The 25,293-nt window shown below is 55.2% G+C and overlaps 58 non-coding genes across 58 annotated transcripts; 46 read left to right on the top strand and 12 right to left on the bottom strand.

Annotated features, from left to right (window-relative positions):
• Positions 1 to 101: 101 nt before the first annotated feature.
• Positions 102 to 173, bottom strand: Trnag-ucc. The gene has a single exon. It is a non-coding gene; the product is annotated as a tRNA-Gly (tRNA).
• A 347-nt stretch (positions 174 to 520) lies between these two features.
• Trnag-gcc lies at positions 521 to 591 on the top strand. Its single transcript has one exon. It is a non-coding gene; the product is annotated as a tRNA-Gly (tRNA).
• Positions 592 to 972: 381 nt separating this feature from the next.
• Trnam-cau lies at positions 973 to 1,045 on the top strand. The gene has a single exon. It is a non-coding gene; the product is annotated as a tRNA-Met (tRNA).
• Positions 1,046 to 1,348: 303 nt separating this feature from the next.
• Positions 1,349 to 1,420, top strand: Trnae-uuc. Its single transcript has one exon. It is a non-coding gene; the product is annotated as a tRNA-Glu (tRNA).
• Positions 1,421 to 1,618: 198 nt separating this feature from the next.
• On the top strand, positions 1,619 to 1,692 carry Trnai-aau. Its single transcript has one exon. It is a non-coding gene; the product is annotated as a tRNA-Ile (tRNA).
• Positions 1,693 to 2,263: 571 nt separating this feature from the next.
• On the bottom strand, positions 2,264 to 2,335 carry Trnag-ucc. The gene has a single exon. It is a non-coding gene; the product is annotated as a tRNA-Gly (tRNA).
• A 347-nt stretch (positions 2,336 to 2,682) lies between these two features.
• Trnag-gcc lies at positions 2,683 to 2,753 on the top strand. The gene has a single exon. It is a non-coding gene; the product is annotated as a tRNA-Gly (tRNA).
• Positions 2,754 to 3,134: 381 nt separating this feature from the next.
• Positions 3,135 to 3,207, top strand: Trnam-cau. Its single transcript has one exon. It is a non-coding gene; the product is annotated as a tRNA-Met (tRNA).
• Positions 3,208 to 3,510: 303 nt separating this feature from the next.
• On the top strand, positions 3,511 to 3,582 carry Trnae-uuc. The gene has a single exon. It is a non-coding gene; the product is annotated as a tRNA-Glu (tRNA).
• A 198-nt stretch (positions 3,583 to 3,780) lies between these two features.
• On the top strand, positions 3,781 to 3,854 carry Trnai-aau. Its single transcript has one exon. It is a non-coding gene; the product is annotated as a tRNA-Ile (tRNA).
• Positions 3,855 to 4,435: 581 nt separating this feature from the next.
• Positions 4,436 to 4,507, bottom strand: Trnag-ucc. The gene has a single exon. It is a non-coding gene; the product is annotated as a tRNA-Gly (tRNA).
• A 347-nt stretch (positions 4,508 to 4,854) lies between these two features.
• Trnag-gcc lies at positions 4,855 to 4,925 on the top strand. Its single transcript has one exon. It is a non-coding gene; the product is annotated as a tRNA-Gly (tRNA).
• Positions 4,926 to 5,306: 381 nt separating this feature from the next.
• Positions 5,307 to 5,379, top strand: Trnam-cau. Its single transcript has one exon. It is a non-coding gene; the product is annotated as a tRNA-Met (tRNA).
• Positions 5,380 to 5,682: 303 nt separating this feature from the next.
• Trnae-uuc lies at positions 5,683 to 5,754 on the top strand. The gene has a single exon. It is a non-coding gene; the product is annotated as a tRNA-Glu (tRNA).
• Positions 5,755 to 5,952: 198 nt separating this feature from the next.
• On the top strand, positions 5,953 to 6,026 carry Trnai-aau. Its single transcript has one exon. It is a non-coding gene; the product is annotated as a tRNA-Ile (tRNA).
• Positions 6,027 to 6,607: 581 nt separating this feature from the next.
• Positions 6,608 to 6,679, bottom strand: Trnag-ucc. The gene has a single exon. It is a non-coding gene; the product is annotated as a tRNA-Gly (tRNA).
• A 347-nt stretch (positions 6,680 to 7,026) lies between these two features.
• Trnag-gcc lies at positions 7,027 to 7,097 on the top strand. Its single transcript has one exon. It is a non-coding gene; the product is annotated as a tRNA-Gly (tRNA).
• Positions 7,098 to 7,478: 381 nt separating this feature from the next.
• Positions 7,479 to 7,551, top strand: Trnam-cau. The gene has a single exon. It is a non-coding gene; the product is annotated as a tRNA-Met (tRNA).
• Positions 7,552 to 7,854: 303 nt separating this feature from the next.
• On the top strand, positions 7,855 to 7,926 carry Trnae-uuc. The gene has a single exon. It is a non-coding gene; the product is annotated as a tRNA-Glu (tRNA).
• Positions 7,927 to 8,124: 198 nt separating this feature from the next.
• Trnai-aau lies at positions 8,125 to 8,198 on the top strand. The gene has a single exon. It is a non-coding gene; the product is annotated as a tRNA-Ile (tRNA).
• A 581-nt stretch (positions 8,199 to 8,779) lies between these two features.
• Positions 8,780 to 8,851, bottom strand: Trnag-ucc. Its single transcript has one exon. It is a non-coding gene; the product is annotated as a tRNA-Gly (tRNA).
• Positions 8,852 to 9,198: 347 nt separating this feature from the next.
• Positions 9,199 to 9,269, top strand: Trnag-gcc. Its single transcript has one exon. It is a non-coding gene; the product is annotated as a tRNA-Gly (tRNA).
• Positions 9,270 to 9,650: 381 nt separating this feature from the next.
• On the top strand, positions 9,651 to 9,723 carry Trnam-cau. The gene has a single exon. It is a non-coding gene; the product is annotated as a tRNA-Met (tRNA).
• A 303-nt stretch (positions 9,724 to 10,026) lies between these two features.
• On the top strand, positions 10,027 to 10,098 carry Trnae-uuc. The gene has a single exon. It is a non-coding gene; the product is annotated as a tRNA-Glu (tRNA).
• A 198-nt stretch (positions 10,099 to 10,296) lies between these two features.
• On the top strand, positions 10,297 to 10,370 carry Trnai-aau. Its single transcript has one exon. It is a non-coding gene; the product is annotated as a tRNA-Ile (tRNA).
• Positions 10,371 to 10,951: 581 nt separating this feature from the next.
• On the bottom strand, positions 10,952 to 11,023 carry Trnag-ucc. The gene has a single exon. It is a non-coding gene; the product is annotated as a tRNA-Gly (tRNA).
• Positions 11,024 to 11,370: 347 nt separating this feature from the next.
• On the top strand, positions 11,371 to 11,441 carry Trnag-gcc. The gene has a single exon. It is a non-coding gene; the product is annotated as a tRNA-Gly (tRNA).
• A 381-nt stretch (positions 11,442 to 11,822) lies between these two features.
• Trnam-cau lies at positions 11,823 to 11,895 on the top strand. The gene has a single exon. It is a non-coding gene; the product is annotated as a tRNA-Met (tRNA).
• A 303-nt stretch (positions 11,896 to 12,198) lies between these two features.
• Trnae-uuc lies at positions 12,199 to 12,270 on the top strand. Its single transcript has one exon. It is a non-coding gene; the product is annotated as a tRNA-Glu (tRNA).
• A 198-nt stretch (positions 12,271 to 12,468) lies between these two features.
• Positions 12,469 to 12,542, top strand: Trnai-aau. Its single transcript has one exon. It is a non-coding gene; the product is annotated as a tRNA-Ile (tRNA).
• A 581-nt stretch (positions 12,543 to 13,123) lies between these two features.
• On the bottom strand, positions 13,124 to 13,195 carry Trnag-ucc. Its single transcript has one exon. It is a non-coding gene; the product is annotated as a tRNA-Gly (tRNA).
• Positions 13,196 to 13,542: 347 nt separating this feature from the next.
• Positions 13,543 to 13,613, top strand: Trnag-gcc. Its single transcript has one exon. It is a non-coding gene; the product is annotated as a tRNA-Gly (tRNA).
• Positions 13,614 to 13,994: 381 nt separating this feature from the next.
• On the top strand, positions 13,995 to 14,067 carry Trnam-cau. Its single transcript has one exon. It is a non-coding gene; the product is annotated as a tRNA-Met (tRNA).
• Positions 14,068 to 14,370: 303 nt separating this feature from the next.
• Trnae-uuc lies at positions 14,371 to 14,442 on the top strand. The gene has a single exon. It is a non-coding gene; the product is annotated as a tRNA-Glu (tRNA).
• A 198-nt stretch (positions 14,443 to 14,640) lies between these two features.
• On the top strand, positions 14,641 to 14,714 carry Trnai-aau. Its single transcript has one exon. It is a non-coding gene; the product is annotated as a tRNA-Ile (tRNA).
• Positions 14,715 to 15,295: 581 nt separating this feature from the next.
• On the bottom strand, positions 15,296 to 15,367 carry Trnag-ucc. The gene has a single exon. It is a non-coding gene; the product is annotated as a tRNA-Gly (tRNA).
• Positions 15,368 to 15,714: 347 nt separating this feature from the next.
• On the top strand, positions 15,715 to 15,785 carry Trnag-gcc. Its single transcript has one exon. It is a non-coding gene; the product is annotated as a tRNA-Gly (tRNA).
• Positions 15,786 to 16,166: 381 nt separating this feature from the next.
• On the top strand, positions 16,167 to 16,239 carry Trnam-cau. The gene has a single exon. It is a non-coding gene; the product is annotated as a tRNA-Met (tRNA).
• Positions 16,240 to 16,542: 303 nt separating this feature from the next.
• On the top strand, positions 16,543 to 16,614 carry Trnae-uuc. The gene has a single exon. It is a non-coding gene; the product is annotated as a tRNA-Glu (tRNA).
• Positions 16,615 to 16,812: 198 nt separating this feature from the next.
• On the top strand, positions 16,813 to 16,886 carry Trnai-aau. The gene has a single exon. It is a non-coding gene; the product is annotated as a tRNA-Ile (tRNA).
• A 581-nt stretch (positions 16,887 to 17,467) lies between these two features.
• Trnag-ucc lies at positions 17,468 to 17,539 on the bottom strand. The gene has a single exon. It is a non-coding gene; the product is annotated as a tRNA-Gly (tRNA).
• A 347-nt stretch (positions 17,540 to 17,886) lies between these two features.
• On the top strand, positions 17,887 to 17,957 carry Trnag-gcc. Its single transcript has one exon. It is a non-coding gene; the product is annotated as a tRNA-Gly (tRNA).
• A 381-nt stretch (positions 17,958 to 18,338) lies between these two features.
• On the top strand, positions 18,339 to 18,411 carry Trnam-cau. The gene has a single exon. It is a non-coding gene; the product is annotated as a tRNA-Met (tRNA).
• Positions 18,412 to 18,714: 303 nt separating this feature from the next.
• Trnae-uuc lies at positions 18,715 to 18,786 on the top strand. Its single transcript has one exon. It is a non-coding gene; the product is annotated as a tRNA-Glu (tRNA).
• Positions 18,787 to 18,984: 198 nt separating this feature from the next.
• Positions 18,985 to 19,058, top strand: Trnai-aau. Its single transcript has one exon. It is a non-coding gene; the product is annotated as a tRNA-Ile (tRNA).
• Positions 19,059 to 19,640: 582 nt separating this feature from the next.
• Positions 19,641 to 19,712, bottom strand: Trnag-ucc. The gene has a single exon. It is a non-coding gene; the product is annotated as a tRNA-Gly (tRNA).
• Positions 19,713 to 20,059: 347 nt separating this feature from the next.
• Trnag-gcc lies at positions 20,060 to 20,130 on the top strand. Its single transcript has one exon. It is a non-coding gene; the product is annotated as a tRNA-Gly (tRNA).
• A 380-nt stretch (positions 20,131 to 20,510) lies between these two features.
• Trnam-cau lies at positions 20,511 to 20,584 on the top strand. The gene has a single exon. It is a non-coding gene; the product is annotated as a tRNA-Met (tRNA).
• A 303-nt stretch (positions 20,585 to 20,887) lies between these two features.
• Positions 20,888 to 20,959, top strand: Trnae-uuc. Its single transcript has one exon. It is a non-coding gene; the product is annotated as a tRNA-Glu (tRNA).
• A 200-nt stretch (positions 20,960 to 21,159) lies between these two features.
• On the top strand, positions 21,160 to 21,233 carry Trnai-aau. Its single transcript has one exon. It is a non-coding gene; the product is annotated as a tRNA-Ile (tRNA).
• Positions 21,234 to 21,819: 586 nt separating this feature from the next.
• On the bottom strand, positions 21,820 to 21,891 carry Trnag-ucc. The gene has a single exon. It is a non-coding gene; the product is annotated as a tRNA-Gly (tRNA).
• A 351-nt stretch (positions 21,892 to 22,242) lies between these two features.
• Trnag-gcc lies at positions 22,243 to 22,312 on the top strand. Its single transcript has one exon. It is a non-coding gene; the product is annotated as a tRNA-Gly (tRNA).
• Positions 22,313 to 22,694: 382 nt separating this feature from the next.
• On the top strand, positions 22,695 to 22,768 carry Trnam-cau. Its single transcript has one exon. It is a non-coding gene; the product is annotated as a tRNA-Met (tRNA).
• Positions 22,769 to 23,073: 305 nt separating this feature from the next.
• Positions 23,074 to 23,146, top strand: Trnae-uuc. The gene has a single exon. It is a non-coding gene; the product is annotated as a tRNA-Glu (tRNA).
• A 197-nt stretch (positions 23,147 to 23,343) lies between these two features.
• Trnai-aau lies at positions 23,344 to 23,419 on the top strand. Its single transcript has one exon. It is a non-coding gene; the product is annotated as a tRNA-Ile (tRNA).
• A 582-nt stretch (positions 23,420 to 24,001) lies between these two features.
• Positions 24,002 to 24,073, bottom strand: Trnag-ucc. The gene has a single exon. It is a non-coding gene; the product is annotated as a tRNA-Gly (tRNA).
• A 349-nt stretch (positions 24,074 to 24,422) lies between these two features.
• On the top strand, positions 24,423 to 24,493 carry Trnag-gcc. The gene has a single exon. It is a non-coding gene; the product is annotated as a tRNA-Gly (tRNA).
• A 379-nt stretch (positions 24,494 to 24,872) lies between these two features.
• Trnam-cau lies at positions 24,873 to 24,945 on the top strand. The gene has a single exon. It is a non-coding gene; the product is annotated as a tRNA-Met (tRNA).
• The last annotated feature ends 348 nt before the right edge of the window (positions 24,946 to 25,293 follow it).

Here is a 25,293-nt window from a genome sequence, read left to right as displayed (position 1 = left end):
CGAGACACACTAAGGGCTGGTATGCAGCGAGTAAGAGGGCGAAAAAACAATAATTTAAGAGCGCGTGGCAAAAGTACTCATACGCGAAATTAAAAGCCTGCTGCGGTGGCCGGGAATCGAACCCGGATCAACTGCTTGGAAGGCAACTATGCTGACCATTACACCACCACCGCACAAGCGAGCGCCGCGCGTCCGCGCTGTGTCGGCTTCCCGCCAGTCGGCAGCGGCCGAAGGTGATCGTACCTGGCAGGCGCATTTCGAGGCAGGCTAGGGGAGCACATCCAGACGCATTCGGACAGCGTATCCGCGCACACTTCGCATCCTTTGGCAAGAGTTGGGCGCCGGCAACGCAAGAGTACGCAGAGGACCGCGTTCTGGCGGCATTTTTAAGCAGAGCAGTGCAGTGCAGGATTCAGCGTCTGCAGCATCTTTTCCACAGAATGCTACGGCGCTTGACGGCAGTCCCACTTTCCCTTGAGACATCTGCGCGGCAAGCAGCGCCAAGTTACCGCTGGCCCGAGCATCGGTGGTTCAGTGGTAGAATGCTCGCCTGCCACGCGGGCGGCCCGGGTTCGATTCCCGGCCGATGCATCATTTTGCTTTTCCCGCGATAATGCTGCCGCGTGGCTTGAGCGCTTGAGATGCACGATCCACAAGAATGTGTAGCTGGATTTCCCTTGAGAAGGACCGAGAACGCAGCACTCGCGGGTCCCCACTAGGACGCTCGCATCATGTTCTACAGACTAGCGTCGGCCTGGCCTCACAAGTTGCTGGGTCCGGGTGCCTCCGAGGCACTGAACTTCAACGACAAGGAGTGCTGCCTATCGTTGCAACAGCAGCAGCAGCACCGCAATCAACTGGGCCGGCAGTGCACGTGTAGCAACAGAACACGTTATCCAGGAAGTACAGTGTCTCTACGTCTAATATTGGGTAAGGTGTTTACCCAGTTTCCAGGACAAGCGGTGCACCCGTGCCTCGGTAGCGCAGTAGGCAGCGCGTAAGTCTCATAATCTTAAGGTCGTGAGTTCGATCCTCACCCGGGGCATTTAATTTTCTGTGACATGGTGGTGCTGTTGCTAGGGCGCCAACGTATTTCTTGTTTGTTATCCACAGCGTTTCAACGCTTCAGCGGGAAAATGTTTACTTCCTGTTATTGCTACTTACAGCTTCCCTTTTCCTCTTCTCCCAGCAGAGCGTGAAGCCAAAAGCATTGCTCTGCGACGTTTGAGGTGCGCGCCTTGCCAGTCAGTATGTGCAAAGATGCTCGCAAAGAGAGGGGGGCGCCGACGCGGCACTCGACACGAAATGCGACAAGCGACCGTACGAACGGTCGAACGAAACGGCCACATCCGGTGTGGTCTAGTGGCTAGGATACCTGGCTTTCACCCAGGAGGCCCGGGTTCGATTCCCGGTACCGGAACGGAATTTTTTCCACACGAATCGTGACAAGTTTGAGCTGTCCGAGCGGCCGTTTCCCGTCCTGCTCGCAATATAGCTACTGTTTCGTGACCGTCAGCAGAATATAGACTAGGGAAGCAGACACACGACGACCATAGAAATGGTGTGCGGCTTCATGCCACCTGTTTCCAGCGTAGGGCTGAGCAACTGCATCTGCCGAGGCCCGTTAGCTCAGTTGGTTAGAGCGTCGTGCTAATAACGCGAAGGTCGTGGGTTCGATCCCCCCACGGGCCACTACTCTTTTCCTACTACGAAAAGGCGGCGCCGATTTCAGCTGGCGAGTGTGGTGACCAAAAGATCATCACCCTGCGTGGAAGTTGATAGAGGATCCGAACCCGACTCGTCGGGGAGCGCTACAGCATTCACTCGGCAATGGCCATAATATCTTGAATACACTGGTTCTCAACCGATAAAGAGAAAATGAAAGAAAATGTCCGATTGCCGATGCGTAACAACTTTGGCCCTTGTCAGTACTTGGGCGGGTGAGCGCATGGGAACACAGGGCGCTATTGGCACTTTTACTTCCTATTTTTGTTTCTCCTTTCTTTTCGGAGCTACAGCCCGATTCGGTCAGGGAGACGCCACCGTGAAATGAAGGGGGCGTGCTGTGTGTCCCTCCTTACCTCTCTCAGTCGTTTCTCGTGCTTGTCGTTTTGATATAGGCCGATTTGAGAGCGTCAGCTCTCGCGTCAGCCGAGCAAAGTCGAGACACACTAAGGGCTGGTATGCAGCGAGTAAGAGGGCGAAAAAACAATAATTTAAGAGCGCGTGGCAAAAGTACTCATACGCGAAATTAAAAGCCTGCTGCGGTGGCCGGGAATCGAACCCGGATCAACTGCTTGGAAGGCAACTATGCTGACCATTACACCACCACCGCACAAGCGAGCGCCGCGCGTCCGCGCTGTGTCGGCTTCCCGCCAGTCGGCAGCGGCCGAAGGTGATCGTACCTGGCAGGCGCATTTCGAGGCAGGCTAGGGGAGCACATCCAGACGCATTCGGACAGCGTATCCGCGCACACTTCGCATCCTTTGGCAAGAGTTGGGCGCCGGCAACGCAAGAGTACGCAGAGGACCGCGTTCTGGCGGCATTTTTAAGCAGAGCAGTGCAGTGCAGGATTCAGCGTCTGCAGCATCTTTTCCACAGAATGCTACGGCGCTTGACGGCAGTCCCACTTTCCCTTGAGACATCTGCGCGGCAAGCAGCGCCAAGTTACCGCTGGCCCGAGCATCGGTGGTTCAGTGGTAGAATGCTCGCCTGCCACGCGGGCGGCCCGGGTTCGATTCCCGGCCGATGCATCATTTTGCTTTTCCCGCGATAATGCTGCCGCGTGGCTTGAGCGCTTGAGATGCACGATCCACAAGAATGTGTAGCTGGATTTCCCTTGAGAAGGACCGAGAACGCAGCACTCGCGGGTCCCCACTAGGACGCTCGCATCATGTTCTACAGACTAGGGTCGGCCTGGCCTCACAAGTTGCTGGGTCCGGGTGCCTCCGAGGCACTGAACTTCAACGACAAGGAGTGCTGCCTATCGTTGCAACAGCAGCAGCAGCACCGCAATCAACTGGGCCGGCAGTGCACGTGTAGCAACAGAACACGTTATCCAGGAAGTACAGTGTCTCTACGTCTAATATTGGGTAAGGTGTTTACCCAGTTTCCAGGACAAGCGGTGCACCCGTGCCTCGGTAGCGCAGTAGGCAGCGCGTAAGTCTCATAATCTTAAGGTCGTGAGTTTGATCCTCACCCGGGGCATTTAATTTTCTGTGACATGGTGGTGCTGTTGCTAGGGCGCCAACGTATTTCTTGTTTGTTATCCACAGCGTTTCAACGCTTCAGCGGGAAAATGTTTACTTCCTGTTATTGCTACTTACAGCTTCCCTTTTCCTCTTCTCCCAGCAGAGCGTGAAGCCAAAAGCATTGCTCTGCGACGTTTGAGGTGCGCGCCTTGCCAGTCAGTATGTGCAAAGATGCTCGCAAAGAGAGGGGGGCGCCGACGCGGCACTCGACACGAAATGCGACAAGCGACCGTACGAACGGTCGAACGAAACGGCCACATCCGGTGTGGTCTAGTGGCTAGGATACCTGGCTTTCACCCAGGAGGCCCGGGTTCGATTCCCGGTACCGGAACGGAATTTTTTCCACACGAATCGTGACAAGTTTGAGCTGTCCGAGCGGCCGTTTCCCGTCCTGCTCGCAATATAGCTACTGTTTCGTGACCGTCAGCAGAATATAGACTAGGGAAGCAGACACACGACGACCATAGAAATGGTGTGCGGCTTCATGCCACCTGTTTCCAGCGTAGGGCTGAGCAACTGCATCTGCCGAGGCCCGTTAGCTCAGTTGGTTAGAGCGTCGTGCTAATAACGCGAAGGTCGTGGGTTCGATCCCCCCACGGGCCACTACTCTTTTCCTACTACGAAAAGGCGGCGCCGATTTCAGCTGGCGAGTGTGGTGACCAAAAGATCATCACCCTGCGTGGAAGTTGATAGAGGATCCGAACCCGACTCGTCGGGGAGCGCTACAGCATTCACTCGGCAATGGCCATAATATCTTGAATACACTGGTTCTCAACCGATAAAGAGAAAATGAAAGAAAATGTCCGATTGCCGATGCGTAACAACTTTGGCCCTTGTCAGTACTTGGGCGGGTGAGCGCATGGGAACACAGGGCGCTATTGGCACTTTTACTTCCTATTTTTGTTTCTCCTTTCTTTTCGGAGCTACAGCCCGATTCGGTCAGGGAGACGCCACCGTGAAATGAAGGGGGCGTGCTGTGTGTCCCTCCTTACCTCTCTCAGTCGTTTCTCGTGCTTGTCGTTTTGATATAGGCCGATTTGAGAGCGTCAGCTCTCGCGTCAGCCGAGCAAAGTCGAGACAAGTCGAGACACACTAAGGGCTGGTATGCAGCGAGTAAGAGGGCGAAAAAACAATAATTTAAGAGCGCGTGGCAAAAGTACTCATACGCGAAATTAAAAGCCTGCTGCGGTGGCCGGGAATCGAACCCGGATCAACTGCTTGGAAGGCAACTATGCTGACCATTACACCACCACCGCACAAGCGAGCGCCGCGCGTCCGCGCTGTGTCGGCTTCCCGCCAGTCGGCAGCGGCCGAAGGTGATCGTACCTGGCAGGCGCATTTCGAGGCAGGCTAGGGGAGCACATCCAGACGCATTCGGACAGCGTATCCGCGCACACTTCGCATCCTTTGGCAAGAGTTGGGCGCCGGCAACGCAAGAGTACGCAGAGGACCGCGTTCTGGCGGCATTTTTAAGCAGAGCAGTGCAGTGCAGGATTCAGCGTCTGCAGCATCTTTTCCACAGAATGCTACGGCGCTTGACGGCAGTCCCACTTTCCCTTGAGACATCTGCGCGGCAAGCAGCGCCAAGTTACCGCTGGCCCGAGCATCGGTGGTTCAGTGGTAGAATGCTCGCCTGCCACGCGGGCGGCCCGGGTTCGATTCCCGGCCGATGCATCATTTTGCTTTTCCCGCGATAATGCTGCCGCGTGGCTTGAGCGCTTGAGATGCACGATCCACAAGAATGTGTAGCTGGATTTCCCTTGAGAAGGACCGAGAACGCAGCACTCGCGGGTCCCCACTAGGACGCTCGCATCATGTTCTACAGACTAGCGTCGGCCTGGCCTCACAAGTTGCTGGGTCCGGGTGCCTCCGAGGCACTGAACTTCAACGACAAGGAGTGCTGCCTATCGTTGCAACAGCAGCAGCAGCACCGCAATCAACTGGGCCGGCAGTGCACGTGTAGCAACAGAACACGTTATCCAGGAAGTACAGTGTCTCTACGTCTAATATTGGGTAAGGTGTTTACCCAGTTTCCAGGACAAGCGGTGCACCCGTGCCTCGGTAGCGCAGTAGGCAGCGCGTAAGTCTCATAATCTTAAGGTCGTGAGTTTGATCCTCACCCGGGGCATTTAATTTTCTGTGACATGGTGGTGCTGTTGCTAGGGCGCCAACGTATTTCTTGTTTGTTATCCACAGCGTTTCAACGCTTCAGCGGGAAAATGTTTACTTCCTGTTATTGCTACTTACAGCTTCCCTTTTCCTCTTCTCCCAGCAGAGCGTGAAGCCAAAAGCATTGCTCTGCGACGTTTGAGGTGCGCGCCTTGCCAGTCAGTATGTGCAAAGATGCTCGCAAAGAGAGGGGGGCGCCGACGCGGCACTCGACACGAAATGCGACAAGCGACCGTACGAACGGTCGAACGAAACGGCCACATCCGGTGTGGTCTAGTGGCTAGGATACCTGGCTTTCACCCAGGAGGCCCGGGTTCGATTCCCGGTACCGGAACGGAATTTTTTCCACACGAATCGTGACAAGTTTGAGCTGTCCGAGCGGCCGTTTCCCGTCCTGCTCGCAATATAGCTACTGTTTCGTGACCGTCAGCAGAATATAGACTAGGGAAGCAGACACACGACGACCATAGAAATGGTGTGCGGCTTCATGCCACCTGTTTCCTGCGTAGGGCTGAGCAACTGCATCTGCCGAGGCCCGTTAGCTCAGTTGGTTAGAGCGTCGTGCTAATAACGCGAAGGTCGTGGGTTCGATCCCCCCACGGGCCACTACTCTTTTCCTACTACGAAAAGGCGGCGCCGATTTCAGCTGGCGAGTGTGGTGACCAAAAGATCATCACCCTGCGTGGAAGTTGATAGAGGATCCGAACCCGACTCGTCGGGGAGCGCTACAGCATTCACTCGGCAATGGCCATAATATCTTGAATACACTGGTTCTCAACCGATAAAGAGAAAATGAAAGAAAATGTCCGATTGCCGATGCGTAACAACTTTGGCCCTTGTCAGTACTTGGGCGGGTGAGCGCATGGGAACACAGGGCGCTATTGGCACTTTTACTTCCTATTTTTGTTTCTCCTTTCTTTTCGGAGCTACAGCCCGATTCGGTCAGGGAGACGCCACCGTGAAATGAAGGGGGCGTGCTGTGTGTCCCTCCTTACCTCTCTCAGTCGTTTCTCGTGCTTGTCGTTTTGATATAGGCCGATTTGAGAGCGTCAGCTCTCGCGTCAGCCGAGCAAAGTCGAGACAAGTCGAGACACACTAAGGGCTGGTATGCAGCGAGTAAGAGGGCGAAAAAACAATAATTTAAGAGCGCGTGGCAAAAGTACTCATACGCGAAATTAAAAGCCTGCTGCGGTGGCCGGGAATCGAACCCGGATCAACTGCTTGGAAGGCAACTATGCTGACCATTACACCACCACCGCACAAGCGAGCGCCGCGCGTCCGCGCTGTGTCGGCTTCCCGCCAGTCGGCAGCGGCCGAAGGTGATCGTACCTGGCAGGCGCATTTCGAGGCAGGCTAGGGGAGCACATCCAGACGCATTCGGACAGCGTATCCGCGCACACTTCGCATCCTTTGGCAAGAGTTGGGCGCCGGCAACGCAAGAGTACGCAGAGGACCGCGTTCTGGCGGCATTTTTAAGCAGAGCAGTGCAGTGCAGGATTCAGCGTCTGCAGCATCTTTTCCACAGAATGCTACGGCGCTTGACGGCAGTCCCACTTTCCCTTGAGACATCTGCGCGGCAAGCAGCGCCAAGTTACCGCTGGCCCGAGCATCGGTGGTTCAGTGGTAGAATGCTCGCCTGCCACGCGGGCGGCCCGGGTTCGATTCCCGGCCGATGCATCATTTTGCTTTTCCCGCGATAATGCTGCCGCGTGGCTTGAGCGCTTGAGATGCACGATCCACAAGAATGTGTAGCTGGATTTCCCTTGAGAAGGACCGAGAACGCAGCACTCGCGGGTCCCCACTAGGACGCTCGCATCATGTTCTACAGACTAGCGTCGGCCTGGCCTCACAAGTTGCTGGGTCCGGGTGCCTCCGAGGCACTGAACTTCAACGACAAGGAGTGCTGCCTATCGTTGCAACAGCAGCAGCAGCACCGCAATCAACTGGGCCGGCAGTGCACGTGTAGCAACAGAACACGTTATCCAGGAAGTACAGTGTCTCTACGTCTAATATTGGGTAAGGTGTTTACCCAGTTTCCAGGACAAGCGGTGCACCCGTGCCTCGGTAGCGCAGTAGGCAGCGCGTAAGTCTCATAATCTTAAGGTCGTGAGTTCGATCCTCACCCGGGGCATTTAATTTTCTGTGACATGGTGGTGCTGTTGCTAGGGCGCCAACGTATTTCTTGTTTGTTATCCACAGCGTTTCAACGCTTCAGCGGGAAAATGTTTACTTCCTGTTATTGCTACTTACAGCTTCCCTTTTCCTCTTCTCCCAGCAGAGCGTGAAGCCAAAAGCATTGCTCTGCGACGTTTGAGGTGCGCGCCTTGCCAGTCAGTATGTGCAAAGATGCTCGCGAAGAGAGGGGGGCGCCGACGCGGCACTCGACACGAAATGCGACAAGCGACCGTACGAACGGTCGAACGAAACGGCCACATCCGGTGTGGTCTAGTGGCTAGGATACCTGGCTTTCACCCAGGAGGCCCGGGTTCGATTCCCGGTACCGGAACGGAATTTTTTCCACACGAATCGTGACAAGTTTGAGCTGTCCGAGCGGCCGTTTCCCGTCCTGCTCGCAATATAGCTACTGTTTCGTGACCGTCAGCAGAATATAGACTAGGGAAGCAGACACACGACGACCATAGAAATGGTGTGCGGCTTCATGCCACCTGTTTCCAGCGTAGGGCTGAGCAACTGCATCTGCCGAGGCCCGTTAGCTCAGTTGGTTAGAGCGTCGTGCTAATAACGCGAAGGTCGTGGGTTCGATCCCCCCACGGGCCACTACTCTTTTCCTACTACGAAAAGGCGGCGCCGATTTCAGCTGGCGAGTGTGGTGACCAAAAGATCATCACCCTGCGTGGAAGTTGATAGAGGATCCGAACCCGACTCGTCGGGGAGCGCTACAGCATTCACTCGGCAATGGCCATAATATCTTGAATACACTGGTTCTCAACCGATAAAGAGAAAATGAAAGAAAATGTCCGATTGCCGATGCGTAACAACTTTGGCCCTTGTCAGTACTTGGGCGGGTGAGCGCATGGGAACACAGGGCGCTATTGGCACTTTTACTTCCTATTTTTGTTTCTCCTTTCTTTTCGGAGCTACAGCCCGATTCGGTCAGGGAGACGCCACCGTGAAATGAAGGGGGCGTGCTGTGTGTCCCTCCTTACCTCTCTCAGTCGTTTCTCGTGCTTGTCGTTTTGATATAGGCCGATTTGAGAGCGTCAGCTCTCGCGTCAGCCGAGCAAAGTCGAGACAAGTCGAGACACACTAAGGGCTGGTATGCAGCGAGTAAGAGGGCGAAAAAACAATAATTTAAGAGCGCGTGGCAAAAGTACTCATACGCGAAATTAAAAGCCTGCTGCGGTGGCCGGGAATCGAACCCGGATCAACTGCTTGGAAGGCAACTATGCTGACCATTACACCACCACCGCACAAGCGAGCGCCGCGCGTCCGCGCTGTGTCGGCTTCCCGCCAGTCGGCAGCGGCCGAAGGTGATCGTACCTGGCAGGCGCATTTCGAGGCAGGCTAGGGGAGCACATCCAGACGCATTCGGACAGCGTATCCGCGCACACTTCGCATCCTTTGGCAAGAGTTGGGCGCCGGCAACGCAAGAGTACGCAGAGGACCGCGTTCTGGCGGCATTTTTAAGCAGAGCAGTGCAGTGCAGGATTCAGCGTCTGCAGCATCTTTTCCACAGAATGCTACGGCGCTTGACGGCAGTCCCACTTTCCCTTGAGACATCTGCGCGGCAAGCAGCGCCAAGTTACCGCTGGCCCGAGCATCGGTGGTTCAGTGGTAGAATGCTCGCCTGCCACGCGGGCGGCCCGGGTTCGATTCCCGGCCGATGCATCATTTTGCTTTTCCCGCGATAATGCTGCCGCGTGGCTTGAGCGCTTGAGATGCACGATCCACAAGAATGTGTAGCTGGATTTCCCTTGAGAAGGACCGAGAACGCAGCACTCGCGGGTCCCCACTAGGACGCTCGCATCATGTTCTACAGACTAGCGTCGGCCTGGCCTCACAAGTTGCTGGGTCCGGGTGCCTCCGAGGCACTGAACTTCAACGACAAGGAGTGCTGCCTATCGTTGCAACAGCAGCAGCAGCACCGCAATCAACTGGGCCGGCAGTGCACGTGTAGCAACAGAACACGTTATCCAGGAAGTACAGTGTCTCTACGTCTAATATTGGGTAAGGTGTTTACCCAGTTTCCAGGACAAGCGGTGCACCCGTGCCTCGGTAGCGCAGTAGGCAGCGCGTAAGTCTCATAATCTTAAGGTCGTGAGTTCGATCCTCACCCGGGGCATTTAATTTTCTGTGACATGGTGGTGCTGTTGCTAGGGCGCCAACGTATTTCTTGTTTGTTATCCACAGCGTTTCAACGCTTCAGCGGGAAAATGTTTACTTCCTGTTATTGCTACTTACAGCTTCCCTTTTCCTCTTCTCCCAGCAGAGCGTGAAGCCAAAAGCATTGCTCTGCGACGTTTGAGGTGCGCGCCTTGCCAGTCAGTATGTGCAAAGATGCTCGCGAAGAGAGGGGGGCGCCGACGCGGCACTCGACACGAAATGCGACAAGCGACCGTACGAACGGTCGAACGAAACGGCCACATCCGGTGTGGTCTAGTGGCTAGGATACCTGGCTTTCACCCAGGAGGCCCGGGTTCGATTCCCGGTACCGGAACGGAATTTTTTCCACACGAATCGTGACAAGTTTGAGCTGTCCGAGCGGCCGTTTCCCGTCCTGCTCGCAATATAGCTACTGTTTCGTGACCGTCAGCAGAATATAGACTAGGGAAGCAGACACACGACGACCATAGAAATGGTGTGCGGCTTCATGCCACCTGTTTCCAGCGTAGGGCTGAGCAACTGCATCTGCCGAGGCCCGTTAGCTCAGTTGGTTAGAGCGTCGTGCTAATAACGCGAAGGTCGTGGGTTCGATCCCCCCACGGGCCACTACTCTTTTCCTACTACGAAAAGGCGGCGCCGATTTCAGCTGGCGAGTGTGGTGACCAAAAGATCATCACCCTGCGTGGAAGTTGATAGAGGATCCGAACCCGACTCGTCGGGGAGCGCTACAGCATTCACTCGGCAATGGCCATAATATCTTGAATACACTGGTTCTCAACCGATAAAGAGAAAATGAAAGAAAATGTCCGATTGCCGATGCGTAACAACTTTGGCCCTTGTCAGTACTTGGGCGGGTGAGCGCATGGGAACACAGGGCGCTATTGGCACTTTTACTTCCTATTTTTGTTTCTCCTTTCTTTTCGGAGCTACAGCCCGATTCGGTCAGGGAGACGCCACCGTGAAATGAAGGGGGCGTGCTGTGTGTCCCTCCTTACCTCTCTCAGTCGTTTCTCGTGCTTGTCGTTTTGATATAGGCCGATTTGAGAGCGTCAGCTCTCGCGTCAGCCGAGCAAAGTCGAGACAAGTCGAGACACACTAAGGGCTGGTATGCAGCGAGTAAGAGGGCGAAAAAACAATAATTTAAGAGCGCGTGGCAAAAGTACTCATACGCGAAATTAAAAGCCTGCTGCGGTGGCCGGGAATCGAACCCGGATCAACTGCTTGGAAGGCAACTATGCTGACCATTACACCACCACCGCACAAGCGAGCGCCGCGCGTCCGCGCTGTGTCGGCTTCCCGCCAGTCGGCAGCGGCCGAAGGTGATCGTACCTGGCAGGCGCATTTCGAGGCAGGCTAGGGGAGCACATCCAGACGCATTCGGACAGCGTATCCGCGCACACTTCGCATCCTTTGGCAAGAGTTGGGCGCCGGCAACGCAAGAGTACGCAGAGGACCGCGTTCTGGCGGCATTTTTAAGCAGAGCAGTGCAGTGCAGGATTCAGCGTCTGCAGCATCTTTTCCACAGAATGCTACGGCGCTTGACGGCAGTCCCACTTTCCCTTGAGACATCTGCGCGGCAAGCAGCGCCAAGTTACCGCTGGCCCGAGCATCGGTGGTTCAGTGGTAGAATGCTCGCCTGCCACGCGGGCGGCCCGGGTTCGATTCCCGGCCGATGCATCATTTTGCTTTTCCCGCGATAATGCTGCCGCGTGGCTTGAGCGCTTGAGATGCACGATCCACAAGAATGTGTAGCTGGATTTCCCTTGAGAAGGACCGAGAACGCAGCACTCGCGGGTCCCCACTAGGACGCTCGCATCATGTTCTACAGACTAGCGTCGGCCTGGCCTCACAAGTTGCTGGGTCCGGGTGCCTCCGAGGCACTGAACTTCAACGACAAGGAGTGCTGCCTATCGTTGCAACAGCAGCAGCAGCACCGCAATCAACTGGGCCGGCAGTGCACGTGTAGCAACAGAACACGTTATCCAGGAAGTACAGTGTCTCTACGTCTAATATTGGGTAAGGTGTTTACCCAGTTTCCAGGACAAGCGGTGCACCCGTGCCTCGGTAGCGCAGTAGGCAGCGCGTAAGTCTCATAATCTTAAGGTCGTGAGTTCGATCCTCACCCGGGGCATTTAATTTTCTGTGACATGGTGGTGCTGTTGCTAGGGCGCCAACGTATTTCTTGTTTGTTATCCACAGCGTTTCAACGCTTCAGCGGGAAAATGTTTACTTCCTGTTATTGCTACTTACAGCTTCCCTTTTCCTCTTCTCCCAGCAGAGCGTGAAGCCAAAAGCATTGCTCTGCGACGTTTGAGGTGCGCGCCTTGCCAGTCAGTATGTGCAAAGATGCTCGCGAAGAGAGGGGGGCGCCGACGCGGCACTCGACACGAAATGCGACAAGCGACCGTACGAACGGTCGAACGAAACGGCCACATCCGGTGTGGTCTAGTGGCTAGGATACCTGGCTTTCACCCAGGAGGCCCGGGTTCGATTCCCGGTACCGGAACGGAATTTTTTCCACACGAATCGTGACAAGTTTGAGCTGTCCGAGCGGCCGTTTCCCGTCCTGCTCGCAATATAGCTACTGTTTCGTGACCGTCAGCAGAATATAGACTAGGGAAGCAGACACACGACGACCATAGAAATGGTGTGCGGCTTCATGCCACCTGTTTCCAGCGTAGGGCTGAGCAACTGCATCTGCCGAGGCCCGTTAGCTCAGTTGGTTAGAGCGTCGTGCTAATAACGCGAAGGTCGTGGGTTCGATCCCCCCACGGGCCACTACTCTTTTCCTACTACGAAAAGGCGGCGCCGATTTCAGCTGGCGAGTGTGGTGACCAAAAGATCATCACCCTGCGTGGAAGTTGATAGAGGATCCGAACCCGACTCGTCGGGGAGCGCTACAGCATTCACTCGGCAATGGCCATAATATCTTGAATACACTGGTTCTCAACCGATAAAGAGAAAATGAAAGAAAATGTCCGATTGCCGATGCGTAACAACTTTGGCCCTTGTCAGTACTTGGGCGGGTGAGCGCATGGGAACACAGGGCGCTATTGGCACTTTTACTTCCTATTTTTGTTTCTCCTTTCTTTTCGGAGCTACAGCCCGATTCGGTCAGGGAGACGCCACCGTGAAATGAAGGGGGCGTGCTGTGTGTCCCTCCTTACCTCTCTCAGTCGTTTCTCGTGCTTGTCGTTTTGATATAGGCCGATTTGAGAGCGTCAGCTCTCGCGTCAGCCGAGCAAAGTCGAGACAAGTCGAGACACACTAAGGGCTGGTATGCAGCGAGTAAGAGGGCGAAAAAACAATAATTTAAGAGCGCGTGGCAAAAGTACTCATACGCGAAATTAAAAGCCTGCTGCGGTGGCCGGGAATCGAACCCGGATCAACTGCTTGGAAGGCAACTATGCTGACCATTACACCACCACCGCACAAGCGAGCGCCGCGCGTCCGCGCTGTGTCGGCTTCCCGCCAGTCGGCAGCGGCCGAAGGTGATCGTACCTGGCAGGCGCATTTCGAGGCAGGCTAGGGGAGCACATCCAGACGCATTCGGACAGCGTATCCGCGCACACTTCGCATCCTTTGGCAAGAGTTGGGCGCCGGCAACGCAAGAGTACGCAGAGGACCGCGTTCTGGCGGCATTTTTAAGCAGAGCAGTGCAGTGCAGGATTCAGCGTCTGCAGCATCTTTTCCACAGAATGCTACGGCGCTTGACGGCAGTCCCACTTTCCCTTGAGACATCTGCGCGGCAAGCAGCGCCAAGTTACCGCTGGCCCGAGCATCGGTGGTTCAGTGGTAGAATGCTCGCCTGCCACGCGGGCGGCCCGGGTTCGATTCCCGGCCGATGCATCATTTTGCTTTTCCCGCGATAATGCTGCCGCGTGGCTTGAGCGCTTGAGATGCACGATCCACAAGAATGTGTAGCTGGATTTCCCTTGAGAAGGACCGAGAACGCAGCACTCGCGGGTCCCCACTAGGACGCTCGCATCATGTTCTACAGACTAGCGTCGGCCTGGCCTCACAAGTTGCTGGGTCCGGGTGCCTCCGAGGCACTGAACTTCAACGACAAGGAGTGCTGCCTATCGTTGCAACAGCAGCAGCAGCACCGCAATCAACTGGGCCGGCAGTGCACGTGTAGCAACAGAACACGTTATCCAGGAAGTACAGTGTCTCTACGTCTAATATTGGGTAAGGTGTTTACCCAGTTTCCAGGACAAGCGGTGCACCCGTGCCTCGGTAGCGCAGTAGGCAGCGCGTAAGTCTCATAATCTTAAGGTCGTGAGTTCGATCCTCACCCGGGGCATTTAATTTTCTGTGACATGGTGGTGCTGTTGCTAGGGCGCCAACGTATTTCTTGTTTGTTATCCACAGCGTTTCAACGCTTCAGCGGGAAAATGTTTACTTCCTGTTATTGCTACTTACAGCTTCCCTTTTCCTCTTCTCCCAGCAGAGCGTGAAGCCAAAAGCATTGCTCTGCGACGTTTGAGGTGCGCGCCTTGCCAGTCAGTATGTGCAAAGATGCTCGCGAAGAGAGGGGGGCGCCGACGCGGCACTCGACACGAAATGCGACAAGCGACCGTACGAACGGTCGAACGAAACGGCCACATCCGGTGTGGTCTAGTGGCTAGGATACCTGGCTTTCACCCAGGAGGCCCGGGTTCGATTCCCGGTACCGGAACGGAATTTTTTCCACACGAATCGTGACAAGTTTGAGCTGTCCGAGCGGCCGTTTCCCGTCCTGCTCGCAATATAGCTACTGTTTCGTGACCGTCAGCAGAATATAGACTAGGGAAGCAGACACACGACGACCATAGAAATGGTGTGCGGCTTCATGCCACCTGTTTCCAGCGTAGGGCTGAGCAACTGCATCTGCCGAGGCCCGTTAGCTCAGTTGGTTAGAGCGTCGTGCTAATAACGCGAAGGTCGTGGGTTCGATCCCCCCACGGGCCACTACTCTTTTCCTACTACGAAAAGGCGGCGCCGATTTCAGCTGGCGAGTGTGGTGACCAAAAGATCATCACCCTGCGTGGAAGTTGATAGAGGATCCGAACCCGACTCGTCGGGGAGCGCTACAGCATTCACTCGGCAATGGCCATAATATCTTGAATACACTGGTTCTCAACCGATAAAGAGAAAATGAAAGAAAATGTCCGATTGCCGATGCGTAACAACTTTGGCCCTTGTCAGTACTTGGGCGGGTGAGCGCATGGGAACACAGGGCGCTATTGGCACTTTTACTTCCTATTTTTGTTTCTCCTTTCTTTTCGGAGCTACAGCCCGATTCGGTCAGGGAGACGCCACCGTGAAATGAAGGGGGCGTGCTGTGTGTCCCTCCTTACCTCTCTCAGTCGTTTCTCGTGCTTGTCGTTTTGATATAGGCCGATTTGAGAGCGTCAGCTCTCGCGTCAGCCGAGCAAAGTCGAGACAAGTCGAGACACACTAAGGGCTGGTATGCAGCGAGTAAGAGGGCGAAAAAACAATAATTTAAGAGCGCGTGGCAAAAGTACTCATACGCGAAATTAAAAGCCTGCTGCGGTGGCCGGGAATCGAACCCGGATCAACTGCTTGGAAGGCAACTATGCTGACCATTACACCACCACCGCACAAGCGAGCGCCGCGCGTCCGCGCTGTGTCGGCTTCCCGCCAGTCGGCAGCGGCCGAAGGTGATCGTACCTGGCAGGCGCATTTCGAGGCAGGCTAGGGGAGCACATCCAGACGCATTCGGACAGCGTATCCGCGCACACTTCGCATCCTTTGGCAAGAGTTGGGCGCCGGCAACGCAAGAGTACGCAGAGGACCGCGTTCTGGCGGCATTTTTAAGCAGAGCAGTGCAGTGCAGGATTCAGCGTCTGCAGCATCTTTTCCACAGAATGCTACGGCGCTTGACGGCAGTCCCACTTTCCCTTGAGACATCTGCGCGGCAAGCAGCGCCAAGTTACCGCTGGCCCGAGCATCGGTGGTTCAGTGGTAGAATGCTCGCCTGCCACGCGGGCGGCCCGGGTTCGATTCCCGGCCGATGCATCATTTTGCTTTTCCCGCGATAATGCTGCCGCGTGGCTTGAGCGCTTGAGATGCACGATCCACAAGAATGTGTAGCTGGATTTCCCTTGAGAAGGACCGAGAACGCAGCACTCGCGGGTCCCCACTAGGACGCTCGCATCATGTTCTACAGACTAGCGTCGGCCTGGCCTCACAAGTTGCTGGGTCCGGGTGCCTCCGAGGCACTGAACTTCAACGACAAGGAGTGCTGCCTATCGTTGCAACAGCAGCAGCAGCACCGCAATCAACTGGGCCGGCAGTGCACGTGTAGCAACAGAACACGTTATCCAGGAAGTACAGTGTCTCTACGTCTAATATTGGGTAAGGTGTTTACCCAGTTTCCAGGACAAGCGGTGCACCCGTGCCTCGGTAGCGCAGTAGGCAGCGCGTAAGTCTCATAATCTTAAGGTCGTGAGTTCGATCCTCACCCGGGGCATTTAATTTTCTGTGACATGGTGGTGCTGTTGCTAGGGCGCCAACGTATTTCTTGTTTGTTATCCACAGCGTTTCAACGCTTCAGCGGGAAAATGTTTACTTCCTGTTATTGCTACTTACAGCTTCCCTTTTCCTCTTCTCCCAGCAGAGCGTGAAGCCAAAAGCATTGCTCTGCGACGTTTGAGGTGCGCGCCTTGCCAGTCAGTATGTGCAAAGATGCTCGCGAAGAGAGGGGGGCGCCGACGCGGCACTCGACACGAAATGCGACAAGCGACCGTACGAACGGTCGAACGAAACGGCCACATCCGGTGTGGTCTAGTGGCTAGGATACCTGGCTTTCACCCAGGAGGCCCGGGTTCGATTCCCGGTACCGGAACGGAATTTTTTCCACACGAATCGTGACAAGTTTGAGCTGTCCGAGCGGCCGTTTCCCGTCCTGCTCGCAATATAGCTACTGTTTCGTGACCGTCAGCAGAATATAGACTAGGGAAGCAGACACACGACGACCATAGAAATGGTGTGCGGCTTCATGCCACCTGTTTCCAGCGTAGGGCTGAGCAACTGCATCTGCCGAGGCCCGTTAGCTCAGTTGGTTAGAGCGTCGTGCTAATAACGCGAAGGTCGTGGGTTCGATCCCCCCACGGGCCACTACTCTTTTCCTACTACGAAAAGGCGGCGCCGATTTCAGCTGGCGAGTGTGGTGACCAAAAGATCATCACCCTGCGTGGAAGTTGATAGAGGATCCGAACCCGACTCGTCGGGGAGCGCTACAGCATTCACTCGGCAATGGCCATAATATCTTGAATACACTGGTTCTCAACCGATAAAGAGAAAATGAAAGAAAATGTCCGATTGCCGATGCGTAACAACTTTGGCCCTTGTCAGTACTTGGGCGGGTGAGCGCATGGGAACACAGGGCGCTATTGGCACTTTTACTTCCTATTTTTGTTTCTCCTTTCTTTTCGGAGCTACAGCCCGATTCGGTCAGGGAGACGCCACCGTGAAATGAAGGGGGCGTGCTGTGTGTCCCTCCTTACCTCTCTCAGTCGTTTCTCGTGCTTGTCGTTTTGATATAGGCCGATTTGAGAGCGTCAGCTCTCGCGTCAGCCGAGCAAAGTCGAGACAAGTCGAGACACACTAAGGGCTGGTATGCAGCGAGTAAGAGGGCGAAAAAACAATAATTTAAGAGCGCGTGGCAAAAGTACTCATACGCGAAATTAAAAGCCTGCTGCGGTGGCCGGGAATCGAACCCGGATCAACTGCTTGGAAGGCAACTATGCTGACCATTACACCACCACCGCACAAGCGAGCGCCGCGCGTCCGCGCTGTGTCGGCTTCCCGCCAGTCGGCAGCGGCCGAAGGTGATCGTACCTGGCAGGCGCATTTCGAGGCAGGCTAGGGGAGCACATCCAGACGCATTCGGACAGCGTATCCGCGCACACTTCGCATCCTTTGGCAAGAGTTGGGCGCCGGCAACGCAAGAGTACGCAGAGGACCGCGTTCTGGCGGCATTTTTAAGCAGAGCAGTGCAGTGCAGGATTCAGCGTCTGCAGCATCTTTTCCACAGAATGCTACGGCGCTTGACGGCAGTCCCACTTTCCCTTGAGACATCTGCGCGGCAAGCAGCGCCAAGTTACCGCTGGCCCGAGCATCGGTGGTTCAGTGGTAGAATGCTCGCCTGCCACGCGGGCGGCCCGGGTTCGATTCCCGGCCGATGCATCATTTTGCTTTTCCCGCGATAATGCTGCCGCGTGGCTTGAGCGCTTGAGATGCACGATCCACAAGAATGTGTAGCTGGATTTCCCTTGAGAAGGACCGAGAACGCAGCACTCGCGGGTCCCCACTAGGACGCTCGCATCATGTTCTACAGACTAGCGTCGGCCTGGCCTCACAAGTTGCTGGGTCCGGGTGCCTCCGAGGCACTGAACTTCAACGACAAGGAGTGCTGCCTATCGTTGCAACAGCAGCAGCAGCACCGCAATCAACTGGGCCGGCAGTGCACGTGTAGCAACAGAACACGTTATCCAGGAAGTACAGTGTCTCTACGTCTAATATTGGGTAAGGTGTTTACCCAGTTTCCAGGACAAGCGGTGCACCCGTGCCTCGGTAGCGCAGTAGGCAGCGCGTAAGTCTCATAATCTTAAGGTCGTGAGTTCGATCCTCACCCGGGGCATTTAATTTTCTGTGACATGGTGGTGCTGTTGCTAGGGCGCCAACGTATTTCTTGTTTGTTATCCACAGCGTTTCAACGCTTCAGCGGGAAAATGTTTACTTCCTGTTATTGCTACTTACAGCTTCCCTTTTCCTCTTCTCCCAGCAGAGCGTGAAGCCAAAAGCATTGCTCTGCGACGTTTGAGGTGCGCGCCTTGCCAGTCAGTATGTGCAAAGATGCTCGCGAAGAGAGGGGGGCGCCGACGCGGCACTCGACACGAAATGCGACAAGCGACCGTACGAACGGTCGAACGAAACGGCCACATCCGGTGTGGTCTAGTGGCTAGGATACCTGGCTTTCACCCAGGAGGCCCGGGTTCGATTCCCGGTACCGGAACGGAATTTTTTCCACACGAATCGTGACAAGTTTGAGCTGTCCGAGCGGCCGTTTCCCGTCCTGCTCGCAATATAGCTACTGTTTCGTGACCGTCAGCAGAATATAGACTAGGGAAGCAGACACACGACGACCATAGAAATGGTGTGCGGCTTCATGCCACCTGTTTCCAGCGTAGGGCTGAGCAACTGCATCTGCCGAGGCCCGTTAGCTCAGTTGGTTAGAGCGTCGTGCTAATAACGCGAAGGTCGTGGGTTCGATCCCCCCACGGGCCACTACTCTTTTCCTACTACGAAAAGGCGGCGCCGATTTCAGCTGGCGAGTGTGGTGACCAAAAGATCATCACCCTGCGTGGAAGTTGATAGAGGATCCGAACCCGACTCGTCGGGGAGCGCTACAGCATTCACTCGGCAATGGCCATAATATCTTGAATACACTGGTTCTCAACCGATAAAGAGAAAATGAAAGAAAATGTCCGATTGCCGATGCGTAACAACTTTGGCCCTTGTCAGTACTTGGGCGGGTGAGCGCATGGGAACACAGGGCGCTATTGGCACTTTTACTTCCTATTTTTGTTTCTCCTTTCTTTTCGGAGCTACAGCCCGATTCGGTCAGGGAGACGCCACCGTGAAATGAAGGGGGCGTGCTGTGTGTCCCTCCTTACCTCTCTCAGTCGTTTCTCGTGCTTGTCGTTTTGATATAGGCCGATTTGAGAGCGTCAGCTCTCGCGTCAGCCGAGCAAAGTCGAGACAAGTCGAGACACACTAAGGGCTGGTATGCAGCGAGTAAGAGGGCGAAAAAAACAATAATTTAAGAGCGCGTGGCAAAAGTACTCATACGCGAAATTAAAAGCCTGCTGCGGTGGCCGGGAATCGAACCCGGATCAACTGCTTGGAAGGCAACTATGCTGACCATTACACCACCACCGCACAAGCGAGCGCCGCGCGTCCGCGCTGTGTCGGCTTCCCGCCAGTCGGCAGCGGCCGAAGGTGATCGTACCTGGCAGGCGCATTTCGAGGCAGGCTAGGGGAGCACATCCAGACGCATTCGGACAGCGTATCCGCGCACACTTCGCATCCTTTGGCAAGAGTTGGGCGCCGGCAACGCAAGAGTACGCAGAGGACCGCGTTCTGGCGGCATTTTTAAGCAGAGCAGTGCAGTGCAGGATTCAGCGTCTGCAGCATCTTTTCCACAGAATGCTACGGCGCTTGACGGCAGTCCCACTTTCCCTTGAGACATCTGCGCGGCAAGCAGCGCCAAGTTACCGCTGGCCCGAGCATCGGTGGTTCAGTGGTAGAATGCTCGCCTGCCACGCGGGCGGCCCGGGTTCGATTCCCGGCCGATGCATCATTTTGCTTTTCCCGCGATAATGCTGCCGCGTGGCTTGAGCGCTTGAGATGCACGATCCACAAGAATGTGTAGCTGGATTTCCCTTGAGAAGGACCGAGAACGCAGCACTCGCGGGTCCCCACTAGGACGCTCGCATCATGTTCTACAGACTAGCGTCGGCCTGGCCTCACAAGTTGCTGGGTCCGGGTGCCTCCGAGGCACTGAACTTCAACGACAAGGAGTGCTGCCTATCGTTGCAACAGCAGCAGCAGCACCGCAATCAACTGGGCCGGCAGTGCACGTGTAGCAACAGAACACGTTATCCAGGAAGTACAGTGTCTCTACGTCTAATATTGGGTAAGGTGTTTACCCAGTTTCCAGGACAAGCGGTGCACCCGTGCCTCGGTAGCGCAGTAGGCAGCGCGTAAGTCTCATAATCTTAAGGTCGTGAGTTCGATCCTCACCCGGGCATTTAATTTTCTGTGACATGGTGGTGCTGTTGCTAGGGCGCCAACGTATTTCTTGTTTGTTATCCACAGCGTTTCAACGCTTCAGCGGGAAAATGTTTACTTCCTGTTATTGCTACTTACAGCTTCCCTTTTCCTCTTCTCCCAGCAGAGCGTGAAGCCAAAAGCATTGCTCTGCGACGTTTGAGGTGCGCGCCTTGCCAGTCAGTATGTGCAAAGATGCTCGCGAAGAGAGGGGGGCGCCGACGCGGCACTCGACACGAAATGCGACAAGCGACTCGTACGAACGGTCGAACGAAACGGCCACATCCGGTGTGGTCTAGTGGCTAGGATACCTGGCTTTCACCCAGGAGGCCCGGGTTCGATTCCCGGTACCGGAACGGAATTTTTTCCACACGAATCGTGACAAGTTTGAGCTGTCCGAGCGGCCGTTTCCCGTCCTGCTCGCAATATAGCTACTGTTTCGTGACCGTCAGCAGAATATAGGACTAGGGAAGCAGACACACGACGACCATAGAAATGAGTGTGCGGCTTCATGCCACCTGTTTCCAGCGTAGGGCTGAGCAACTGCATCTGCCGAGGCCCGTTAGCTCAGTTGGTTAGAGCGTCGTGCTAATAACGCGAAGGTCGTGGGTTCGATCCCCCCACGGGCCACTACTCTTTTCCTACTACGAAAAGGCGGCGCCGATTTCAGCTGGCGAGTGTGGGTGACCAAAAGATCATCACCCTGCGTGGAAGTTGATAGAGGATCCGAACCCGACTCGTCGGGGGAGCGCTACAGGCATTCACTCGGCAATGGCCATAATATCTTGAATACACTGGTTCTCAACCGATAAAGAGAAAATGAAAGAAAATGTCCGATTGCCGATGCGTAACAACTTTGGCCCTTGTCAGTACTTGGGCGGGTGAGCGCATGGGAACACAGGGCGCTATTGGCACTTTTACTTCCTATTTTTGTTTTCTCCTTTCTTTTCGGAGCTACAGCCCGATTCGGTCAGGGAGACGCCACCGTGAAATGAAGGGGGCGTGCTGTGTGTCCCTCCTTACCTCTCTCAGTCGTTTCCTCGTGCTTGTCGTTTTGATATAGGCCGATTTGAGAGCGTCAGCTCTCGCGTCAGCCGAGCAAAGTCGAGACAAGTCGAGACACACTAAGGGCTGGTATGCAGCGAGTAAGAGGGCGAAAAAACAATAATTTAAGAGCGCGTGGCAAAAGTACTCATACGCGAAATTAAAAGCCTGCTGCGGTGGCCGGGAATCGAACCCGGATCAACTGCTTGGAAGGCAACTATGCTGACCATTACACCACCACCGCACAAAGCGAGCGCCGCGCGTCCGCGCTGTGTCGGCTTCCCGCCAGTCGGCAGCGGGCCGAAGGTGATCGTACCTGGCAGGCGCATTTCGAGGCAGGCTAGGGGAGCACATCCAGACGCATTCGGACAGCGTATCCGCGCACACTTCGCATCCTTTGGCAAGAGTTGGGCGCCGGCAACGCAAGAGTACGCAGAGGACCGCGTTCTGGCGGCATTTTTTAAGCAGAGCAGTGCAGTGCAGGATTCAGCGTCTGCAGCATCTTTTCCACAGAATGCTACGGCGCTTGACGGCAGTCCCACTTTCCCTTGAGACATCTGCGCGGCAAGCAGCGCCAAGTTACGCGCTGGCCCGAGCATCGGTGGTTCAGTGGTAGAATGCTCGCCTGCCACGCGGGCGGCCCGGGTTCGATTCCGGCCGATGCATCATTTTGCTTTTTCCCGCGATAATGCTGCCGCGTGGCTTGAGCGCTTGAGATGCACGATCCACAAGAATGTGTAGCTGGATTTCCCTTGAGAAGGACCGAGAACGCAGCACTCGCGGGTCCCCACTAGGACGCTCGCATCATGTTCTACAGACTAGCGTCGGCCTGGCCTCACAAGTTGCTGGGTCCGGGTGCCTCCGAGGCACTGAACTTCAACGACAAGGGAGTGCTGCCTATCGTTGCAACAGCAGCAGCAGCACCGCAATCAACTGGGCCGGCAGTGCACGTGTAGCAACAGAACACGTTATCCAGGAAGTACAGTGTCTCTACGTCTAATATTGGGTAAGGTGTTTACCCAGTTTCCAGGACAAGCGGTGCACCCGTGCCTCGTAGCGCAGTAGGCAGCGCGTAAGTCTCATAATCTTAAGGTCGTGAGTTCGATCCTCACCCGGGGCATTTAATTTTTCTGTGACATGGTGGTGCTGTTGCTAGGGCGCCAACGTATTTCTTGTTTGTTATCCACAGCAGTTTCAACGCTTCAGCGGGAAAATGTTTACTTCCTGTTATTGCTACTTACAGCTTCCCTTTTCCTCTTCTCCCAGCAGAGCGTGAAGCCAAAAGCATTGCTCTGCGACGTTTGAGGTGCGCGCCTTGCCAGGTCAGTATGTGCAAAGATGCTCGCGAAGAGAGGGGGGCGCCGACGCGGCACTCGACACGAAATGCGACAAGCGACCGTACGAACGGTCGAACGAAACGGCCACATCCGGTGTGGTCTAGTGGCTAGGATACCTGGCTTTCACCCCAGGAGGCCCGGGTTCGATTCCCGGTACCGGAACGGAATTTTTTCCACACGAATCGTGACAAGTTTGAGCTGTCCGAGCGGCGTTTCCCGTCCTGCTCGCAATATAGCTACTGTTTCGTGACCGTCAGCAGAATATAGACTAGGGAAGCAGACACACGACGACCATAGAAATGGTGTGCGGCTTCATGCCACCTGTTTCCAGCGTAGGGCTGAGCAACTGCATCTGCCGAGGCCCGTTAGCTCAGTTGGTTTAGAGCGTCGTGCTAATAACGCGAAGGTCGTGGGTTTCGATCCCCCCACGGGCCACTACTCTTTTCCTACTACGAAAAGGCGGCGCCGATTTCAGCTGGCGAGTGGTGGTGACCAAAAGATCATCACCCTGCGTGGAAGTTGATAGAGGATCCGAACCCGACTCGTCGGGGAGCGCTACAGCATTCACTCGGCAATGGCCATAATATCTTGAATACACTGGTTCTCAACCGATAAAGAGAAAATGAAAGAAAATGTCCGATTGCCGATGCGTAACAACTTTGGCCCTTGTCAGTACTTGGGCGGGTGAGCGCATGGAACACAGGGCGCTATTGGCACTTTTACTTCCTATTTTTGTTTCTCCTTTCTTTTCGGAGCTACAGCCCGATTCGGTCAGGGAGGACGCCACCGTGAAATGAAGGGGGCGTGCTGTGTGTCCCTCCTTACCTCTCTCAGTCGTTTCTCGTGCTTGTCGTTTTGATATAGGCCGATTTGAGAGCGTCAGCTCTCGCGTCAGCCGAGCAAAGTCGAGACAAGTCGAGACACACTAAGGGCTGGTATGCAGCGAGTAAGAGGGCGAAAAAACAATAATTTAAGAGCGCGTGGCAAAAGTACTCATACGCGAAATTAAAAGCCTGCTGCGGTGGCCGGGAATCGAACCCGGATCAACTGCTTGGAAGGCAACTATGCTGACCATTACACCACCACCGCACAAGCGAGCGCCGCGCGTCCGCGCTGTGTCCGGCTTCCCGCCAGTCGGCAGCGGCCGAAGGTGATCGTACCTGGCAGGCGCATTTCGAGGCAGGCTAGGGGAGCACATCCAGACGCATTCGGACAGCGTATCCGCGCACACTTCGCATCCTTTGGCAAGAGTTGGGCGCCGGCAACGCAAGAGTACGCAGAGGACCGCGTTCTGGCGGCATTTTAAGCAGAGCAGAGTGCAGTGCAGGATTCAGCGTCTGCAGCATCTTTTCCACAGAATGCTACGGCGCTTGACGGCAGTCCCACTTTCCTTGAGACATCTTGCGCGGCAAGCAGCGCCAAGTTACCGCTGGCCCGAGCATCGGTGGTTCAGTGGTAGAATGCTCGCCTGCCACGCGGGCGGCCCGGGTTCGATTCCCGGCCGATGCATCATTTTGCTTTTCCGCGATAATGCTGCCGCGTGGCTTGAGCGCTTGAGATGCACGATCCACAAGAATGTGTAGCTGGATTTCCCTTGAGAAGGACCGAGAACGCAGCACTCGCGGGTCCCCACTAGGACGCTCGCATCATGTTCTACAGACTAGCGTCGGCCTGGCCTCACAAGTTGCTGGGTCCGGGTGCCTCCGAGGCACTGAACTTCAACGACAAGGAGTGCTGCCTATCGTTGCAACAGCAGCAGCAGCACCGCAATCAACTGGGCCGGCAGTGCACGTGTAGCAACAGAACACGTTATCCAGGAAGTACAGTGTCTCTACGTCTAATATTGGGTAAGGTGTTTACCAGTTTCCAGGACAAGCGGTGCACCCGTGCCTCGGTAGCGCAGTAGGCAGCGCGTAAGTCTCATAATCTTAAGGTCGTGAGTTTGATCCTCACCCGGGGCATTTAATTTTCTGTGACATGGGTGGTGCTGTTGCTAGGGCGCCAACGTATTTCTTGTTTGTTATCCACAGCGTGTTCAACGCTTTCAGCGGGAAAATGTTTACTTCCTGGTTATTTGCTACTTACAGCTTCCCTTTTCCTCTTCTCCCAGCAGAGCGTGAAGCCCAAAAGCATTGCTCTGCGACGTTTGAGGTGCGCGCCTTGCCAGTCAGTATGTGCAAAGATGCTCGCAAAGAGAGGGGGGCGCCGACGCGGCACTCGACACGAAATGCGACAAGCGACCGTACGAACGGTCGAACGAAACGGCCACATCCGGTGTGGTCTAGTGGCTAGGATACCTGGCTTTCACC

Source organism: Schistocerca piceifrons, unplaced genomic scaffold (assembly GCF_021461385.2).
Source record: "Schistocerca piceifrons isolate TAMUIC-IGC-003096 unplaced genomic scaffold, iqSchPice1.1 HiC_scaffold_458, whole genome shotgun sequence".
Classification (NCBI taxonomy): Eukaryota; Metazoa; Arthropoda; class Insecta; order Orthoptera; family Acrididae; genus Schistocerca; species Schistocerca piceifrons.
This window is presented reverse-complemented; position numbering and strand designations above follow the sequence as displayed.